This window comes from Mycteria americana, chromosome 6 (assembly GCF_035582795.1).
Source record: "Mycteria americana isolate JAX WOST 10 ecotype Jacksonville Zoo and Gardens chromosome 6, USCA_MyAme_1.0, whole genome shotgun sequence".
NCBI lineage: Eukaryota > Metazoa > Chordata > Aves > Ciconiiformes > Ciconiidae > Mycteria > Mycteria americana.
In genome coordinates, this window is record NC_134370.1 from 2,522,501 (window position 1) to 2,537,021 (window position 14,521).

Genomic DNA, 14,521 nt, shown 5'->3' on the forward strand with positions numbered 1-14,521 from the left:
CCCAGCCCGGCCCCAGCCGCGGCCGAGCCCGGGGCCGAGGTGGCAGCGGCTCCGCTCCGCCCCGGCCGCGGGACAGCGGCCCCTTCTCCCCCGCCGCGTCGTTTCAAGGCCGGCTGCAGGCGGGGACAGGGCCAGCGCACTTTTTTAACCTCCCCCCACCTTTTTTTGGGGTTTTTTTTTTTGCAGTTTTGGGGGAGCAAAAAAAAAAAAAAAAAAAAAGGGCAAAAAAAAAAATCGTAACGTGTGACAGGGACTGCAGCAACACCCCAGCACATGCTGTAGGGATCTTTGATCTTCTGCATGGCATTAAGTAACAAAGACCAGAGGACTTCAGATATGTACGAGATAGGCTGCGTCTCATCACAGCACAGTGTTCTGTCCCATTCCGGACTGCGGATTGCACCATCGATTTTAATATTACTATTATTTTTAAGAGGAATTCTTTCAAGTGCGCCTGATTCTTTTAATTAGATCGTTACAGCCATTGTAATGTTTACCTCTATACGATCTCTTATGAATAGCATGGGACTTTTTAACATTAATGTTGCATTACTGGCGTTTAGAACAAATCACTGAAATAGTTAAATCCGCAGGATGCAGTTCGCAATTTCTCCCCCTTTAAATGTTCCCACAACATATCTTTCAAAGGGTTATTACTGTTTATTTTATTAAGGCAAGGTAGGAAAGGGCTAACACACAAAGTCAGAATCCGTGTGTATCCACGCTAGGTTAGGTGCACGAGCCTTCACGCAGCTCGTGTGCTCTTACAAAGCATTTCACTGCTAAAATAATGAACAAAGTTTTTCTCCTGCAAACATTTGGCTACATATTTACTAAAAAAAACATTTACTTGGTTGTTCTGTAGGCTGCAATTAAAAAAAAAAAATCACCTTTAAGGAGATCCTAGAAAGCTGTGGATTTCCACTTTTTCTGCTCCTCTGTTATGAGTCTTTTCCATTCCATTATATTCCATTATGTGTCTCTAATGCAGGGCTGATGAATCAGCTCACCTTCCTCTTGTGTGTCCGTGCAGCCAAAATCTGCAGCAGGAAAAGATTTCATGAAGGTTTTCCAAAGCAGGAAGAAAAAAACAGTGCAAGAGATAGCTGCAAAAGCCTCTGTGCCTGCTCGAAAAATAAAGGCATATGCATTTTGAGATATTAATAGAAAAAAGAGAAATTTTTTTTTTTAGCCCAAAGAGTAATGTTGAACACATTCACTTAATACCCAGAGCTGGAGACATGACAATTAGTACATCTGACGTTTACAATGCAGATGTTTATGATGTGAATAATAGATGGAAAGAGAGTGAAAATGCAGTTGTTTCGGTGAAATATAGTACAGTTTTATCCAGAAAACATAAGAACTTTGCTCAAGCCACTACGCAAGTATGAAAGGGACTGTTCTTAGTGTGCATAATTTAAATGCTACAGCACTTCTGTGAAAGTATGTAAAATAATAAATTGCGGAGAAAAATATGTTTAATCTAATAATGGGGTGTTGCAAGAATTGTAAAAGAAAGCTTGGGGGGGAGGAGGCAGCCTTTAGGGGAAAACGCCGTGAATTTCCAGCAGCACTGTTGCGTAATGATTCGATATTTTTAAAATGTGCCTGTACTCCATTCATACTGTTTAAGTGCTTAAATAAGCACAATAAATGTAAATAATTTACTGCTTTGCAAACAGAAAATTGGGCAGAAAAGTAATTTTGAATAGCAACTTGGCTTACTATACCCAGTGATTTGGTGCCCTGTAAAATGCATTTGACACTGCTGTTCATTAAGCCAGTGCTATTGAGCCTTCTTCACATTCATTAGTGATTAATTCAGACAGATATTTAACTTAATAAGGTAAGCAAATAAACAAAAAATCACTTTCTGTGCCTTAAGGTTTTTTGGACCTCTAATTGGTTTTGTGCACTAATTATCAAGATTAACACCTTAGACTTTTCTCAGTCCTTACACTTAGAAATTCCCAGTGGAAAAAAGCAGACAACCTTGGGGGAATCCTTTAAGTGCAAGGGGTTAAGAGTTTGTCTTTTAAAAGCAAGATAAGCAGCAAAAAAGGAAAGACCGATTCCAGGTAAATTTAGGTAGCAACAAGACGGGGAGGCAGAAGCTTGCACAGATACAGACACAGCGACGCTCACTACTTTCCGTGTATACGTGAAGGAAAGGTTTTCAAGGGGCTGATTTGTGTTGCAGCATTTCTGAACAAATAACTGGAAGCTCTCTGCTTCCTCGCACCGATTACCAAACGCTGTATTCAGCCTGGGCTCAAGGGTTGCGTGCTGCAGCCCCGCTGCAGCATTTCCCTTCCTTCGCACCAAGAGTTAACCGCCCGCCTTTAAAAGTTTCTTTTAACTCCGCTTCCCACAGAAGCAGAAGACTTTATGTTAGTGCCAAGGCATTGTGCTTTCCTTTGGTGCTTGTGGCAGTGACATTGTTCGAGGCGTTGCCTGAAATTCCCCTACAGCCGAGCCTGGCCGTGTCCTCCTCTTACCTTGGGCTCAGCTCAAGGAAACCCTTCCCGCTCCAGCCAGCGCCAGGGCTTCGGGAGAAGGCTGCTCTGCACAGCCCTACGGCCGGAGCCCGCGTCCCCGGCAGCCGGAGCATCACCTCAAAGTGCCCGGCTCTCCCTGCCGCATGCAAATGTCAAAGTTTGTCGCTATCGTGTCTTGACATCCCCTCGGAAAGTGCCGTACAAAGTGCTGATTCAGTGTCTCTCCTGGAAAATGTCTCCTTGCCTGCTCCTACGTGCCGAACTAAAACACACCTTGGTTTGCTCCTTACGGACGCAGACGACGCCGTGGGTGCGTGCCTCGGAAAAGCTTCGAGAAGGGCCGCGATTTAAAGTTCGCCTCAATCCCAGGCACGAGATTCATTAAAACTCATTTTAGCCAAGCCGCCGTTACAAGTTGTTGCTAATGACAGTGTGTCACAACCGAATGCAATATTTACTAGGCAGTATCCCGAAATAACCAGCAGCCTTGAGAGAGCTAATTGCCGCTTTTCCTGCCGTGGGAAGTCTCGCAGATCTACCTAGCTTCTGGCTTGAACCCGAGGTCACTTTCCAGTAGTTTTTTGTAGCATTTTGGGATTTTTTAACTCCTTTTCCTTTAATTCTTTTCTTTCTTTAATGGGTGACTGGATAAATTCAGTGGTGGATTTTTGTGACACTAAAGCAGCAGATAAGTCTATGATGCACTCTAGCTATGTGGTTTAAAAATCCCTTACCATATGTTTTCTCACTGGAATGCCTCGTCTTGCAAAATTACAGGAACCGAAGCTTAAAAACACAATTAGGTAGTTTAAAATGAAATATTAAAGAAATACCACATATTTTCTGATATGCCTGCGACGTTTTTCCTTGCTTTTTTCCCCTCTTTCTTTTTTTGCTTTCTTTTGTATTGTTCTTTGAGTTGTTCAAGGAGCCCAACTGTATTCGATTGTTGTACTAATCATGCTCCACGTTTTTCTGATTAGGTTATATAGGCTGTGGTTAAATTATAAATGAAAGAATGAACTACCAGAGTACTTGTCATAACAGTATCTTTTATGTTGTTACAGAAGATGGGGGGGGGGGGAGCAAAAAAAGCTTTATGCTTTATGTGATGAAGACTCTCCTTGCCTATTTTGTGCTCCTTATAGTATCTGTATAGACAAGTAATGCAATTTGTTGAAATGTTTTTCTCAGGTATTCTGAGAACTACAGCACAATATCTGTCCACTGAGAAAAATGTGAGAAAACTGAATACATAATACATAAAGATGCATATTGTAGTATAAACTCTGTTGTGCACACAAACACACCCTCTCCAAGTCCCGTTTATTCCGTTACTGTGCTGTAAAGCAACTTGAACTGTTTTTTCCTTATGCCAGACATGAAAATAATATTTCAAAATTTGAAATGATGCCTTACATTGTTATCTTCCGTACTACTGTATGCACAGCATAAACACAGCTGAATGTGTGTCTGATGATAGTATATATTTTTGTTTCCATGATGTTATTTTAAGTCATTGACTGTAAAACTGATTTTAGGGAGGGCTAGAACTGTAATAATTAAACTACTTGACTGAAGGCTCACCTTCCACCTATGTTGAAGACACTGGTGGTTTAAGAATATATTTGATATTCCTGAAATTAAATGTATAGCCTAAGCTTTGCAGCATTTTAAGCTTGTTAGTACAATACTTGAAATAATAAATACTGGGAGAATGGGGTTTTGGTGTTAAATATTATCCTCTTCTTAGATACATCATTATTTTTTCCCAAAGTTTAGCCAGACAAAGCTGGGAGGTGGAGAGGGAGGCAAAGAGGGAAGTCTGCAGACGTGCAGTAGATTAACACCTTGCATTAAGTCATGCATTTAGCTATTTTCCAGTGATTTTAAAGCCGTGCTCCTCCTCAGTTGTTCACCAGCTTTAAATACAAAGCAAACGCTAGGCCCCGTGCATAGATTGCTTTATGTCCTTTATTGCAGCAGATAAATGGATCCTTAAGCATACGAAGGGATTTTTGATGAAAAGTCTGATGCGAGGCGATTGCCTTAATCGATGGGTCTCCAGCATGGGACGGGCCAGCGGCTCTGCGCGGTGGCAACCAACACGTGTTTTCTCTGTCAGACATGCCTGTGAGCGCTGCTTTTTGCACCCCTGCAACCAGCCTTAAGGGTTCTGTTTTTTGGGGCTTTATTGGATGAACTGTCAATTCTTTCCAGGATAACAAATCTTGTTTTATAGCACTTGGTGGAGTTTGGTTAGGGGCTACCTCTGAGCAACATGAACTTGGCCTTGCTGTGTGTCTTACACTAATACCTTCACTCCTGTAAGGAATCAGGGTACTTGAGAAACAGCCTGCAGCCATACAGCTGATTATTTCACCGAATTTGCATCTTTTCAACAGTAATGGGGATGGCTTTCACAAATGCTCCCAGGCTCCAAATAGACGTTAAGCGGCTGTTTCTAGTTGCTTCCTTCCCTCTGCCCCTTGGGCGCTCGCCATGCACCCAGCCCCTGGGCCTGGCACCCGCGGGGCACCCTCCCGCTGGCACCCGGGCAGCTCCCCTGGGCGGGAGAGGTGCTCAGCCTGCCTTTCGGGGGGAGGACGGGGTGTCCTCCGGGTGCCCAGGGCTGTCCCTTTGCACGGGGTGGCTGGAGGAGCCGGGCTCGCTTTCTGGGTGCTCCGGGCAGGGTGCAGGGGAGGCACGGGTGTGAAGCGGGGCTGGGGAAGAGGTGGTGTGCAGGGAGAGCGGCTGAACGGCAGCGAGGGTCTCCTGGGTGCCTGAGGACGGCGGCTGGGGTCCTGCAGGGATACGTTTCCCCAGGGATCTCGGCAGCGTGGGTACGGACTGAGGAGACCAGCTTGCTCCAGAGCTATGGCCTCCAAGGCAGCAATTCATTACTTTTTTTACTATTATTATTATATTTAAGAGACGAAAGGACTTCAAACATAAATTTTATCTTAAAAAAAGGCAAAAAACCCCCCAAACATTCTTGTAGAATGTGTTTCTGGCTTCCATGTGAGTTATGGGGCAGCCACCTTGCCCGGCTGTGCTCCTCGGGCTGCCGGTGCCCGGCAGCAGCCTTGCAGAGGCTCCCCACGCTTCCTTCCCCTTCCTTCCCTAGCAATGTTTGCAGGGGGAAAACAATCTAGGCACTCAGTTCCTAAAATTTTACCTTCCAATGGCAGAGCCTCGGGCCCGCGCGCAGGAGCACAGGTACCCGCGCGTGGAAATGTTTGCAAGGGCAGAAGCCAGCACCAAACACCAGCCTGGGACGGCAGGAAGCATTTGTCATGGCAGCCGGTGGGAGCAGCGGGGACGTCGGGGTCTGGCAGAGATGAGGGCTTCTTTTCACCCGCACGTCGTGTGCACGTTTTCCCCTGAATAAATAAACCAAGTATGGCTGAGGAAAGATGATTCAGTTGAAGATTTCTGCTGTTTGTTTCCAGTTCTGCTACTTCACTGGAAATCTGAACCTTATTTTGCCTTTCTTTAAAATGGGTGCCTACACCTGATTTCTTACAGATCGTTACCTCCTACAAGGAGGAACAGCTTGTTCAACAGCTTGCATGCAAAGAGCTTTGAGTTTCAATGGCTTATGCTGGAGACTACTGCTCCTGCTACGCGTTGGCCACAGCTGCCCTGTTCTTTGCTGGCAACCCTCTTATTTTGCATGGATAAAGAGTGCAGGACCGAGGCGAAATCATAGCAGGAAATCTCATATGCTGCTTTTGTTCCAACTCTAAATACTGCCGGTGTCTATCACGTGCTTACAGCACCTCTTCCATTCCCCGCGTTTTGTAAGTCCAAAGCACTGCCAGCCTGATAAATTTTAAAACCTTCCCCCAAAACTACAGTAAAATATCAATACTGGCCTCTCTTAAAATCCACAGAAGGAAACTTAAGGATTAGAGTAAAGCCTTATTCTTAATTTATCTGTCGTGCATAAGTATTTCAGCACATAAAGCTTCTCTGGAAGGATCACCCACAATTTGGAGTTTTTTCCTTCGTCTAGGCACCTTGGGGTGAGTTAAAAGGCAGAGGAAACTCGCAGAACCGTTGTATCTAGTTGAGCACTCATTATAAAATGGATTACAGGTACAGTAAACCATAAAGACTGTTTTAGAGCCATTAAGGTTCAGCTTGTCACTGCTGACATGGACGCACTCTTACACCATATATTCCTGACATGTCGGGAGGTGCTTAGGGATGCTTTCATACATGTTTTATTGAAATGACAGGCTATAGCTTCTTTGGCTGCTGTATATACGCATGGCTATATGCTAGAAAGGCAAATGAAACTCCTCTTGAAAAAACCCAAAAATCCTTACACGTATGTAACGAATGGCATCTTAAGCGATAAAGTTGTCATCTACGTTTTATTTTTAATGTGCTTTGTAATAGAATAATGGAATCGCGTTTATCCCTGGAATAAAATGTGGCTGAAATCAATGAGATTTACACCGAAGTGAATTCTGCAGTTGATAAAATGTGAGTTCAAAACCAAAGCAATTTCGGATGAGAATGAAAAAAATGTCAAACCCTCAGATTTCCCTTCTGAAAATGTCTTTCCATCTGTATGCAGATCAATTGTTTCTCCCAGGCTGAGCCTTTGACTTGTTAGGGCTTTTTGTCTTTCAGATCCAAGAAAAACTTTACATACAATTATGGTGCCTTGAAAATAAAATTTTTAAGTGGAAATACCAAGAGAGTCGTAGCTGCAGAGAGTCAGATCTCACAAACCTTGCAGGTCTAAAATTCACATTCATTAAACGTTTGGAACGCAGAAGGAATGCAGGATTTGGTCCTTCACGTCCTTTTTCTAAGCAGTTGCTCCACAGAAACGAGTTTGAACTTTCGGCACGTGTGACACTGGTAAATTCCACAATTTGGTCGCGGATCTGAGATTAAACACGGGATGTATCTTTCCGGCAGAAGACACATGGCTGGAAGGATGCTCCAAAAGCTGTCAGCCACCTTCCTCTGTCTCTGGGTGCTGGGTACCAGCCTCCTCGCAGGGCTCCAGGAGCGATGGGGAGCTCGTGTGCAGAGCAGCGGAGGCTGGCTGGGGTGAGTTATTCTTCGATGGTGGGGGAAACGTGGATTTGTTTGGTTTGGTTTTGTTTTGGACAAGCTGCAGCTTGGGGACAGCCGTACGGGAGTGGCAACGGGGAGCTGGAGGCAGTGGAGCGGCAGTGGGCACTGTGGGGTCTTCCAGCGTCCGCGACGGGCGAGAGAAATGCAGAGAATAATTTATATGTAAAACAAATGACGGATTTCGAATGTATTTGCAAAGTAGCGTTTCCTTCAATGCACTGGAGCTTTCTAAAATGTACTCATTTTTTAAAAGCCTCATTATGAAACATCACTTCTCAGTGCTCAAAGGTTCATGGACTTGGCCAACGTGGAGGACGGATGGGTAGAGCTTCCCGGGCGGCTCTCGGCTCCGGCAGGGCAGACCGTGGTCTCTGCATGAAACCACAATTATCAGTAATCGCAACAACGTGCAGTTTGGGTCAGAAACCAGTTGCAGGCTGACAAGTGAGCTGGCACGGCAGCGTGAACATTAGCCTAACGTATTTAGGCTCAGAGCAGGGTGAGTACGGCACAGCCTAATTCACAAATAGTTCCTGAAATTAAAAAATAAATTTCAGTGCAACCGTACAAGCCTCTGAAGGGGGGAGTCTCAGTGTAAAAGTTAAAATCACACATTTTTCAGATGGGCAAGGTGCAAGACTCACTGTTGGCCCCACAGACAGCCCCAAAAGCACGTGCACGCCCCGACACGCACAGCGGGAGCAGAGCTGGAGGCACAGGGTGCCGGAGGCTTCTCCCCAGTAGCATGACTCCTGTGATTGCTGTATAAATAAGACCTTATTGCTCTTTCAATGTTACCCTAAAATTGGCTTCGAGCATCACTGAAAACACTAAAAACAATAAGGGAAAGGAACAGAGCCTGGCGAATGCCAGCAAAAAATGCCCGTGCTGGAGGAAACAGGCCAGCCGCTGCAAGCAGAAAGGTAAGACAGAAACGGCTGCTACGGTGCCGGTGCGATCGCAACATGTAAATCCCCCACCAGCCTTAAAAATTATGGGCGAATGCTGAGGAGTTCTGGAAAAGGTTCAAACAGCAATTTGAACTGTGCTTGAAAGCCAGAGGGGCTAGTAAAGCGGAAGATGAGCAGGGCGATGGCACGCTCCGCGAAGGAGGGCTGGTGCGGGGTGCAGGCAGTGCCTGCCAGGCTGCGGCAGGGGAGGGATGGAGAGGGCAGGCTGGGGAAGGGCAGGGTGGGCTGGTGGGATGTGGGGCACGGGGGCGGTGTGCCAGACCCACGCGATCCCTGGGGGCAGGTAACGGAGGAGGGAGGGAGCTGGGGGCCGTGGGGGTGTGGGTCTCCCTGCAAGATGCAAGGCGGGAGGTGGCATGGCTGGTTTTGCACCAGCTCGGGGCTGGTGGCGTAGCCATGGTGCCTCTGAGCAAAGAAACTTCCCCAGAATTTGGATTGCGTCTCAATTCCTGGAAATCAAAGAAATGAGTATTTCGGGGGTGGAGCAATGGGAGCGCAGGTGAAGAGCGTCTGAGCAGGTTGGAGGCAGATTGGGAAGACCTGCATGGGCCAAGCCGAGCCCCAGCAGGAGCAGATGGACCCTCCTCCTCCTCCCTTGTAGCCCCATTCCCTGCAAAGAGGCCCCGTTGTTTCCCTGGGTCAGAGCCCACGCAGGGCACGGCAGGCGGCGCAGGCTCTGCCGAGAGCCGGGGCGTGAGCTTGCAGCAATGGGCTTGTCCGTGCCAGCACTGGTGTGACCAGGGGGACTTCTGTGGGGCGGCTGGGTCCCCCTGCACCAGCCGTGGAGGCTTGCCTTGCCTTGCCTTGCCTTGCCTTGCCTTGCCGTGCATTGCCCTGGGGAGGTGGCAGGGGAGACGACCCGGCCACGCACCCCTTGGGAGCAGGACCCACCGCCTGTGCTGCCGCAACGGACCACCGGCTGTGGGGAGGAGGAGGAGGAGGAGGAAGAAAAGTTTGTTGTCAAAGTCATCGCCTCTGCACCAGAGATAATGCGCTGCGATTTCTGCCGTCACCACGGATGGAAAGTCGAGGGTACAGACTGACCATTAGCCAGCTGGAATTATTATGATCAGCAGATTGTAATTATTGGTAGGGGTTTGACAGATTTTCTTGCACACGTGAATATTACTCCGTGTTTGTACATTGAATACTACCCAGCAATTACTGCTTTTGTGTCTGCTCTTGCGACGCTGCGCATCAGCTCTGTATTCCTCTGCGTAACGTCCCAGCTACAAGATTTTGCAAACACGTAAATTTACTGTAACTCGCCTGAAATGCAGAAGTGTTTAAGAGAAAAAATGCAGAATACCTCATGGCCCTGCGTGGCCGGGGGTGAACATTACACCCATGGACTTTCTCACTACTGGGTGTTTTAGCTCGCTGCTAAGAAGTAACTCGCACTCGTCCTCTCGGGTTCATCTCCATGTCTGTATTTCTGACGTTGACTTTTCAGAATTGCAATGGTAAACAGCAGATCACAATTTAAGCTCTGGGAATTCCTGGCTATTGATAACGCGAATTGATTTCAGCACAGAACATTGAGTTTTAGAGGCCCTCAAACACATATGTATCGAAAGATTTTTTTTTAACCTTTGTTTTTAAACACCTCTGATGTTAGGCTTGCGTTGTGTCAGCTCCAGTTCGCGATGGAGAAATGTTGATGCTTCGTGCGGGTGTGAAGCTTGTTGTGAGCAGCCGCAGAGACCAGACAGGTCGGGGCATATACCGAAATTGCAGAAAACACAAAATCGGCAAAGGGCACCTAAGGATGTGCGTGAGAAAGGGGCTGCTCCTGCTTTGCCCTCTTTAAAACATGAAAATACTGCGGGGGATTTTTTTCCTTCATGACGAAAGAAGGAAACGGATGAAATGTTTTGATAGAAAAAGAAATTTTCCAGCTCCCTGTGCTCCCGCAGTGGGGCAAGTGCTTTTATTTGCTGGGGAGGCGGTGGGTCGAGGAGGAGAAGCGGGTCCGGGGCGAGGAACCGGCAGGGAGCACACAGCAACGCCTAATTACGGTGTACCCATCTTGTATTTACTTTAGAAATTGCTTCATGTTAATTAAATACGTTACCTTTTAAAATCTGCCTTCGCCACATTGAAATGCTTCGGTGTTTGTGGTGAGCTCGAAATGAATGGGGAAGAAATGTTTGTGTTCAACGCTTTTATTTGGTTTTTGGCAAAATTCCTTGAATAAATTAATAGATTATATCATTAGGCATGAGTAGCTATGTATTAGGCTACCCACAGATAATTTAAGTAAATAGCTAATAAGATAAGTGTACAATGCTCTGTATCTGCACACATGCAGATATTCTATTTGAACTTAAAATACAATTACTTATCAAATGTCTCCATCAGGGCTTCACTCTGTAAAAGAACCCGTTGGTAACACAGAGGGAAATTATTGCAGTTGCACAAGGCGTCTCCAAACGGCTTTCTATATTTTGACTTGTACTTTTGACTTTTTCTTTCTCTGGTAACCCCATTATTTTTGTCCCTACTCAGAGCTCTGACCTGTGCTACATGGAAAGTTTAGAGATGAAGTCATTTCTGGTTTGAGTTACTGGAGAGACTTTAATTCATCCAGCTGTGCCTGCTCAACAACAATTCCAGCATTCAGCATTGACAACACACCATCAGCAAGAGAAATCAAACAGAAAAGGCAGGCAGTGTTGAAAGGAACACTTAAAAACTGCTCTCATTTGTAGAATTTAACATCAACAAAACACTAAATGTAAATATGAGCAGAAGGAAAACGCTAAATTTATCAGTCAAGGTATTTCACAAAAAAAAAAAATAATTTTTTTTTGGACAGAACGTTAATGAAAATCCCAAAGGAAATATCATTGAACATAAAGGTGCATCTTAAGGAAAAACAAATTTCTGGATACTTTACTCAAAAGGACCTTGCATTATAAAACACATGACGTGTTTCCCTTGTTGAATGTGTTTAAACTCATGTTTTATTAGTAAGAGGGGGAAAAATCCTGCAGTTCCTAGTGGCAAGTACAAGCCAGGAACCCAGCTTTGCAGGGAACAGCTACGTCGCAGTTATAATGCACTCAGAAATCAAACAGAAAGTGTTTCAGGATTTCTGAGAGCAGTTATCCCCTTCAAAATAGTTCTTTAAACTGAGGTATAATTACTAAATGTTCAGTTACACATTATTGGATTGCCATTCCAAAAGAAATAAGGGAGTAAAAGATCTTTTGAGCAAAACAGAGACAAAATATAGATCTGCTAGCTGGTATTCAAGGGCGTAAAAATAATTTCTCCTGGAAGTTTTTTCCCTTTCAATCGATAACATGTAAGAGGGAGCGAGACTGAATTTTTCGTCTCATTCCCTCATTGCCTTAGATTATGTTGCAGCCGTGTTTTGGCGAAGGTGGTGGCGGTGATGCCGATCCAGAGCGACGGTTCCCGGGCGGCGAGGGAGATGCTCCTGCGTGGCTGGAGGCAGCACCACGTGCCCGTGAAGCATTTCCATGTTCACCTGGCACAGGACCATGTCGTTGCAGGAACAATAGCTGAGAAGGGGAAAAAAAACCGCTCAGTCCGGTGGTAATTTCAAATATCGGTGCTGCAGCCATGGGTCTGTCGCTGCGGGAGGGCTGGGAGGGAGCTGCTGATGGGCGTCCAAGGACCTGATGCCTCGTGGGGCTGCTTCGACGTGAAAGGCTATTGCATGGGGTACGCCCGCCAGTTAGGGAGAGACAGAGCTGGCTCTCTGCTAGCTAATCTCCTGATATTCAGATATCAGTAATGCGTTGGCTCCTGAGAGCTAGGAGGAAAGAGAGGCGGGTCCCCCTTGACTCCCGTCATGTGGTTTGTGGGGTTTGGTGTGTTCTCTGCAAATCTTGGTCCAGCAACAGTGGTGGAATTCCATTTTAATAACCTAATGAATAGATTTGGTTGCTTCTCCTGCCTGACAATGGCATCTGGTATTCAAGGCTGAGACTGGAGCAACGTAGCGCACCCCGACACCTTCAGGCCCCCGCGCTGCGGCGGGGGTGGTACCGGTGGCTTTCACCAGCGTTTCCAAACCAGAGGCAAAAAGGAGCTGGGGAAGTGAGGTGCCGTTGCTTGTTCAGCTGTAGCAGCTTGCTGGGAAGAACCAGCCTGACCCGACATTGCTGAGCTGCTGCTGCCACTTTTCCTGCTAATTTTGCATCTTGCAGCTTACATTGGCACCTCTTTTTCAGAAGGGGGGTGCCCTCTGATGTGTTAAATAGATACGTGCTTTTAAATGTCTCTGTTTGCACTTTAGATTTGGCATAAATAAATTTCATTTGTTTAACTGCCTTTTAAGTACAGAAGGAAAATTCTGGTAGTCGGACAGGCAAGCAAAATAGCGATTGAGCATGCAAATCACTTCTTTTCCCTTTAAACAATACGTACTCTACTGCCTGCATTTCCCCAAAGATGCCGCTGCAGCTACACATGGTTGAAGTCTGTTTTACCCTTATATAAGGCAATGTGACAAATGATTTAGGGGGAAGTAATCTCTAATCAGCATAACTTCATACCGCACGGCGCAGAATTATTGTCAATTTAATTCTGTCTCCTCGACACAAAACTCTGAAGTGTTTCTTCCAGTTGAAGTTTTGTAGCTGAATAATAAATAAAAGAGGGTGCAGTACAAGTACTGCATAATGTAATTGTACCCTCTTTGTTCTTGTCAATCAGCTTGAACACAAGTTAAGTCGTCGTGGATGTCATCATGATCATATTCATGGTAGATGGCTCGGAGTTTCGGTACAGTCGTCTTCTGCAGGAAAGTTCCTTTCATAAAGAGGCGTGCGGTGAAGGTTTCAGGTGCTTTATAAAACTTTGACTTCCCTCCTACTACAAGGCAAGAAAGCACAATAATGCATGCATGAATTGCCAATAAATCAAAGGCCTGCTTTTTTTTTAATTCCTATTTTGACATGTACATACATAGCATTTTTAAGAGATAGCTCCAAGGTAGCTTCTCAGTCCTTGATCAGATCATGAATTTAATTAATTCAGTGTAGACATGTCATAGATTTAAACCCTTTAGAATTACATTTTTAATACAGATCTAACATTTAATGTCCTTTTTCATTTTTTTCTTGAGAAGTAAAAAAAATCCTTTAATACTCTGGTAGCAATTTTTTCCTCTTATTATGAGACTGTGGCTCCTTCCTAATTATATGGCTGCAAATTATTTACTGTAGTTTTAAATTAAGGAAGGAGACAAGTAATCCAGTGTAAAAAACACTGTTCCAACTTCAAGAAGAAATGAGTGTATGTGTTTAATTTCTCTTTAGGCATACAGCTGTACAGTCACTGTATAATGGAAGGTTTGAGACAAAATGGTCCCCCACCACCTTACCTCCGTGTAATGCAATTTAGCTTCATTAAATTACTGGAGGGCCAGTTACTTAAGCAGAATATTGATTTTCAGTCTGGGCCATGTTTAACATAATTCTGCGTAGGCAACAGCTAATTCTGCATTTGAATCCCACACCCTAATGGAATTACACAATGCGGCTGACCATGGGCAAGGCAGGGCTGGGCCGGGGGCTGCTGCTCCCCCTGCCCGCCCCCTGCCTTTAACCCCTTCCTCCTCGCGCCGGCTCCGCGCACTTCAAACCGGCCCGACCGACAAATTTCTTGTTTCGTCGGTGGAACTGCTGCCTTTCATCTGGGGATGTGTAGCCCCGAGCTAGGTTCTGGTACTGTAAAGTATCTGTGGGGCTATTATATTTTTCTTTAGCAACCTATATCTCGGTCTATATAGCAACAGAGCTGCACAGAGACCATGCGGAATAAGGGATTTCCTCCAGTTCCTAACCCCAAATACCGTTTTCTAAACCTAGCAATATTGCTTTAATTAAAACCTAGTAAAATGAACCAAATATTTGGCTGGAAAGTATGTTCTTTACATTGCTGGCTTGAAAGCTAGTCATTATTTTTATTTAT